This window comes from Brassica napus, unplaced genomic scaffold (genome assembly GCF_020379485.1).
Source record: "Brassica napus cultivar Da-Ae unplaced genomic scaffold, Da-Ae ScsIHWf_1159;HRSCAF=1648, whole genome shotgun sequence".
In the NCBI taxonomy this organism is placed as follows: Eukaryota; Viridiplantae; Streptophyta; class Magnoliopsida; order Brassicales; family Brassicaceae; genus Brassica; species Brassica napus.
The window spans coordinates 1-7500 of NW_026014581.1; positions in this window are offsets into that span (position 1 = coordinate 1).

The window sequence follows — 7500 nt, forward strand, 5'->3', positions numbered from 1 at the left end:
ATGGGCAAGGATGGACGACCTGATCCTTGATGATGGATCAAGGTGTCTGATCTGATTGATCGAAGGATGCACCGGTGGTAAGAGCGACACTAATAGGTTCAGTGGGACATGGTTCCATGACTGATTAGGAAGTATGAAGACTCATCATTTCTGAGTCATGTGGGTGGTGGGTGATTGACTCAGGATCTGATGGGCATTGTTAGTCCATGAGCTGGACTTGGTATCAAAGTTGAAGAGACTCTCAAGGTTACTTATGTCTGTGGGGATGGTTGGCTGAATGACCTAAGTACCCAAGGGAAGAGTTTATGCAGTTGATAAGGATTGGACGAGTGGACGGGGAGCTGGGCAAGCTACCTCGCAGCTCGATCAGCTGGGTTATGAGTTCATTCAGCTAGTGTAGCTGGGCATGAGCTAACAAGCTCCGTGGATGTGGCAAAGGTATGATCTAGCAATGTTGCATAGATCTAGATAGAATGGCTTAGGGGAACGGAACCTCTGATTGTATGACTTGGTCTAGGTTCAGGATCGACCCTGGAGCTAGCTGGCAGTTGTGTTTACTGACCAGTAGCTGAGGTGATCTGACCAGACAAGTGTTAGATTGGATTTAGTCCAATGGATGATAGATGTTATTCCGCTGTGCATAAGTCGAAATGATCTAAGCTAGGGAATGACTAAGGTAGTCTTGAGCTAAGATCTGAATTAGTCCCTCGCCAATGGGCGATATTTTAAATAAAGGGCAAAATTTTTAGGTTCGGTCTGGGTATGGACCGAGCGACGTGAGGCATCGACCGCGGCCTAGTCCGGCCGGGATCGGGTCTTACAAGTTTGGTATCAGAGCATGCTTGATCCTGTTACGGACAGTGCTCAAAGATGTTGATTCCAAACCGAAATTATTTCTGAAAACTGGAGATGACTTGGAACCTTAGTTGTGGTGAGCCAAGTGAGAGTTGAGGTAAGCTTGGGCTTCATGCTTGTGAACGGGGAAGTTTCAAGATGAGCCGGCTTAGCCAAGATACACTCTTCCACGGCAAGACCCTGAAACATAAAGGTTAGTTTATCTAGTTATTTGGGATAATGGAATAAGGATTGGATGATGGAGCATGCAAGATCTTTGTATGGACGACCTGGACAAAGGAAGTAACATGGACCAGAGAGTGGCTTAAGTTGAAAGAAACGTGCAGCACTCTCTTGGAGGTAAATGTTATCCCTTGGTTGCCGTTCAAAACAAGTGAGCATATGCAATGTTCATGTTAGTCTAAGGGAGACGCTACATGGCTAGTACATGAGTGGGCTTGTGATCAGATGGATCAGCTTGGACTCAGTGTAAGTCAAGGTAGGATTCCTTAAGATTGAATGAATGGAATGGATCAATTCCAAGAGGAATTGGAAACACGATGTTAAGTATCTTAGTATGATGAGGATTGAGGTATACTATAAACACTTTTGTGAATGGTATGGGACGTTCACAAATGTGTGATGCTTTGGAGAATGGTATGGGACATTTTCCAAATGTGTGATCAAACCGAGATCCTACTCATCTAAGTACTTAATGATCGGTGGTGATCTTGGATAGGCCGATGCCTATAGATCTGATTGTGGTGATCTTGGATAGGCCGATGCCTATAGATCTGATTGTGGTGATCTTGGATAGGCCGATGCCTATAGATCTGATTGTGGTGATCTTGGATAGGCGGATGCCTATAGATCTGATTGTGGTGATCTTGGATAGGCCGATGCCTATAGATCTGATTGTGGTGATCTTGGATAGGCCGATGCCTATAGATCTGATTGTGGTGATCTGGATAGGCTGATGCCTATAGATCTGATTGTGGTGATCTTGGATAGGCCGATGCCTATAGATCTGATTGTGGTCCCCCTCAAGCATCATGGAGTGATCTTGGGCATGGACTGGTTGGGAAAGTATCGGGCAACTCTAGATTGTCACCTGGAAGGGTGCAACTTGAGAACGAGTTTGGACCCCGATTAAGTACCAGGAATCAAGCCAACCTCTTGTAGTTTGGTGGTTTCAGCAGTCCAATAGAACGGATGCTTGGAAATGGTTGTGTGAGGCCTTTTGGCTACCATTTACACTGATGAGGTTGTAGGGGCCTGTGACCCAGAGGGTATACCGTTGGTTCGGGAATTTCAGGATGTGTTTGGGGCACTACAGGGCATTCCCCCTGATAGGGCTGGCCCATTCATCATTGATTGGAACCTGGAACGGCCCCATTATCTAAAAGTCTATATAGAATGGCACCAGCTCAGATGGCAGAGCTGAAGAAGCAACTTGAGGAGTTGCTTGAGAAGGGTTCATATGCCCTAGTGTATTGCCTTGGGGAGCACCAGTTCTTTTTGTGAAACAGAAAGATGGTAGCTTCAGGCTGTGTATTGATTGAGACGGTTGAGTCCCTGAGTGGACCAGAACCGTAATATGATCAAGTCCGGTAAGGGACGAGGATCAGGACACGACCTACTCGGAGATGGACCTATGGTCGGAATGCACGGTCGAGTCCTTGAGTGGACCAGGACCGAATATGATCACGTCCTAAATGGACCAGGATCGAAGTATGACAAAGTTCAGTGATGGACAGAAGTAAAGTTAAGGTGGTTTAGTCTAGTAGGGACTAAGATCGCAATATGGCCAAGCTGGAAAAGGCTGTGGTCGGTTAAGGGATGATCCAGTACGATTAGGCTGGGATCATGAACTCTTGGTGTCTGTAAGAACATAAGGAAACAAAACAATCTGTTAGGACTTGTGGTACAACAAGCGGCCTAAAGATTGGAACGAGTTCATTAAGACTTGACTGATACATTGAGTGGCTTGGAGATTGGGTAAATCTACTAAGACTCAGGTATGCAGTAAGTTTTTAGGGACTGAAGATGATCTAGTCATGGACTAGGGTCAGAGAGTAAGAGACTTGGTGTCTACTAGGACCGCAACCTGGAGAGTTGGGTCTGAGACACAAGTCAGGTATTTGTATGGGTGCTTGATGGACCACTTGATAAGATTTTGGGTTAAATATCTATCAAGTGGGGGAGACTTGTTGTGTATATGATGACCAGGACGTGGTCAGTGAGAAGGAACAAGGTGGGAGATGCAACGAATTGGTTAGAAAGAACCAATCGAGCATGCTCCATGTTCCGGGTACAAAGGAGTTCGGATGGAACCTTTGTCATGAGACAAGAGGTTAACACCACTGGATTCGAGGACGAATCCTTCGTAAGTGGGGGAGACTTGTCATGTCCCCGATCCTGGATAGGATCGTCCGGACGGACTGCGGTGCGAGGAAACGCGCCAGTCAGGTCATATGACCTAAAGACAAGCGAGCTGGTAGCTGGACAAGATCCAGGTGAAGCTCGATGAAGTGAGTGATCAGAATGGATCATGGAAAACTAAGTCTAGGTCTGGAAATTGACCAAGGGACTTAGAAAGATTGAATAATATGAAGAGAGCAAGCTGGACGAGTGATGAGACAGCTGGACGATGCGAGAATGAGGCTCGGTCAGCTGGGCGAAGCTCGGACAAGCTCAGTGTAGCTCACATCAAGTTTGGCCAGCTCAGGTAGCTGGACTACTAGCTCACTCAGCTGGGTCAGCTGGGAGTCAGCTCAACTCAGCTGGATGGAGTGTTGGAAGCTCGGACCAGTGTGACAGTTCTGGGCAGTTACCGCGCCGGTTGGTTAGTCAATGATGGCTATGGGCTGGTGGGATTTTGACATGAACCACCAAGGGTCCGTGGGTCTTGGCCTCAGACAAGGGACTCAGGATGATGTTCTGGGCCTAGTTTTCGGACAGCCCAAAGGAGAGAAGAGCAGTTGGGCAGTTATTTCCGAAAAGGTGCAAAAGGGGCAGTTTTGTGCCCTTTCTCTCTAACTGCTTGTGGCAGTTTCTCCAGGGCAGTTGGGGCTCAGTTTCTCTATAAATAAAGAGTCCCTGGCACAGATAATGGCACGAAATTCCTTTGGCAAAGCTCTGCCAAAATCTTACCAGAAAGATAAAGAGAGAGAGACCGGCGGTTAAGAGAGGAGGACCGTGTGGAGTGGTGTGGTCTTGCTGGCTTGTTCTGATCGTGGGAAGACCAGGCCGTAGAGATGCACACCAGGGGCTTCCTTCTACACCCTGAAACACAAAGAAAACCAGAGAAAAAGAGCGAGAGAGTCGGATTGCTCCATCCAAGATCAAGAGTGGTGTGAAGGCAGCAAAGAGGCAGTTTTGTGGGCAATCACAAGGGGAGTTGAGAACGACCCTTTGATGGTGATTGATCATGGATGATCACATCCTAGGCTTCCTCTGGGTCTTGGGAACACACTCAAATGGTCAGGAGGGAAGGGAGAAGGCCGGACTCCACTCTCAATGGCATGAACAGCCTTAAGGGCAGATGTGTGTAGAAAGGCAGTTTCATGGGCACTGAAGGGGGAAGTGATGGACGACCTGTGAGGATGTTTGATCATGGATGATCACATCCTGGGCTTCCTCTGTGTCTTGGGAACACACGCAAATAACCAGGAGAGAAGGGAGAAGGCCAGACTCCACTCTTACAGGCCAAGACAGCCTTGAAGGCGGATGCAGTGTAGAAACTGGTTTCATGGAAGTTCCATGGGTGGGAAGTTGGTGCGACCCTTGAATAGATCTTATCAATACTGGAGGTATGTTATAGGACAATGATGGAGGCGTGCCCTGGAGGAGCATGGCCGTCCATGATAAGGGAAGACACATGATCTAATCAGATCATGTATAAGGTAACCGGTTTTGATTACCTTTTTAATTCCAATTCTGTTGACTGAGGAATTGATCATGGCCAAGTATGGCACGTCCTTGAGGAATATATATATTATGAATGATTATGGTGTAGTCTGTTGGATCAGACTTGATGACACTAAACCATGGCCTTGGCCGGTTAGGAGAAATCCTCCATGGCCTTGGTTTGGAAGGTATGATCGGATCTCATAGTTCCTGAAGGGCTTGAGGGGATCTGATGATTGATTCTTCTTAGTGGGTATTTATAATGAATTATCATGGTATTTGGGGATTTTATCTAATTGATTTCGAGATGGTCAAGGTGGCCGGTGGGGCTGTTCTAGGTCAAGATCTATAGGATCGAGATCGTTCTCTTGGAATTCTGACTTGACCATTCTCTTAGTTAAGATTTATCATGAATTATCATGAATCCTAATGAGTTTTTAGGGATTGATTTAGAGATGGTCCCTGGGCCGGTTTGGCTGATCTTGGCCGAGATCTAGGGGCTGGAGCCGGTTCGGTTCTGGGAAATCCGATTGGACAATTCTCTTAGTTATGATTTATCATGAATTGTCATGATTTTAATTGATTTTTGGAGCAAGTTTGCTTGGGGTCGAAATTGCACCTGAGGGCATATTGGGGTCAGATCCTTGTGTTAGGATATCTGACCATATTTTGTGTGCTGGAATATTGTCACTTATGATATTTATCATAAGGAATTGCTGGTTATCAACCATGGTGTTGGTAAGGCAGGCCGTGTGTGATCTGATCATGGGCAAGGATGGACGACCTGATCCTTGGATGATGGATCAAGGTGTCTGATCTGATTGATCGAAGGATGCACCGGTGGTAAGAGCGACACTAATCAGGTTCAGTGGGACATGGTTCCATGACTGATTAGGAAGTATGAAGACTCATCAGTTCTGAGTCATGTGGGGTGGTTGGTTGATTGACTCAGGATCTGATGGGCATTGTTAGTCCATGAGCTGGACTTGGTATCATAAGTTGAAGACTTCTCAAGGGTTACTTATGTCTGTGGGGATGGTTGGCTGAATGACTAAGTACCCAGGGAAGAGTTTATGCAGTTGATAAGGGAGTTGGACGAGTGGACGGGGAGCTGGGCAAGGCTACCTCGCAGCTCGATCAGCTGTTTTATGAGTTCATTCAGCTAGTGTAGCTGGGCCGATGAGCTAACAAGCTCCGTGGATGTGGCAAAGGTATGATCTAGCAATGTTGCATAGATCTAGATAGAATGGCTTAGGGGAACGGAACCTCTGATTGTATGACTTGGTCTAGGTTCAGGATCGACCCTGGAGCTAGCTGGCAGTTGTGTTTACTGACCAGTAGCTGAGGTGATCTGACCAGACAAGTGTTAGATTGGATTTAGTCCAATGGATGATAGATGTTATTCCGCTGTGCATAAGTCGAAATGATCTAAGCTAGGGAATGACTAAGGTAGTCTTGAGCTAAGATCTGAATTAGTCCTCGCCAATGGGCGATATTTTAATAAAGGGCAAAATTTTTAGAGGTTCGGTCTGGGTATGGACCGAGCGACGTGAGGCAATCGACGCGGCCTAGTCGGCCGGGATCGGGTCTTACACGGACAGTCCACGGGAAGGGCCACGTGCTGAATAGCGTACTGACGGACAGTCCTCGTGGGCGAAAATCACCCCGGACAGTCCACGTAGGCGAAAATCACCCACGGACAGTCCTCGTGGGCGAAAATTACCCACGGACAGTCCACGGGAAGGGCCAACGTGCTGATATGCGTACTGACGGACAGTCCTCGTGGGTTTAAAAGCACCCCGGACAGTCCTCGTAGGCGAAAATCACCCACGGACAGTCCTCGTGGGCGAAAATCACCCACGGATAGTCACGGGAAGGGCCAACGGCTGATATGTGTACGGATGTACTGTCCTCGTGGGCGAAAATCAACCGACAGTCCACGGGAAGGGCCAACGTGCTGATATGCGTACTGACGGACAGTCCTCGTGGGTGAAAAGCACCCGGACAGTCCACGGGAAGGGCCAACGTGCTGATATGCGTACTGACGGACAGTCCTCGTGGGCGAAAATCACCCACGGACAGTCCTCGTAGGCGAAAATCACCCACGGACAGTCCTCGTGGGCGAAAATCACCCACGGATAGTCCACGTGAAGGGCCAACGTGCTGATATGTGTACTGACGGACAGTCCTCGTGGGCGAAAATCACCCACGGACAGTCCTCGTGGGCGAAAATTACCCACGGACAGTCCACGGGAAGGGCCAACGTGCTGATATGTGTACTGATGTACTGACCTCGTGGGCGAAAATCACCCGGACAGTCCACGGAAAGGGCCAACGTGCTGATATGCGTACTGACGGACAGTCATCGTGGGCCAAAATCACCCGGACAGTCCACGGGAAGGGCCAACGTGCTGATATGTGTACTGACGGACAGTCCTCGTGGCGAAAATCACCCACGGACAGTCCTCGTGGGCGAAAATCACCCACGTCGTGGCGAAAATCACCCACGTCGTGGCGAAAATCACCCACGTCGTGGGCGAAAATCCCCCACGGACAGCCAAAATCACCCGAGAAGCCAAAAATTCAAAAATTAATATTTTTGAAGAAAGTTTTCTGAAAGAAACATCAAAAATATGTCAACAATGAGTTTAGGATGTCAAGTGTTGATCAAAAGTTGCTATAGACATCCGTGAAGACAACAAACTCCGAACCTTGTAGCATGCAAAAGACATGGTTAGAAGCAAAAGAAAATTATGA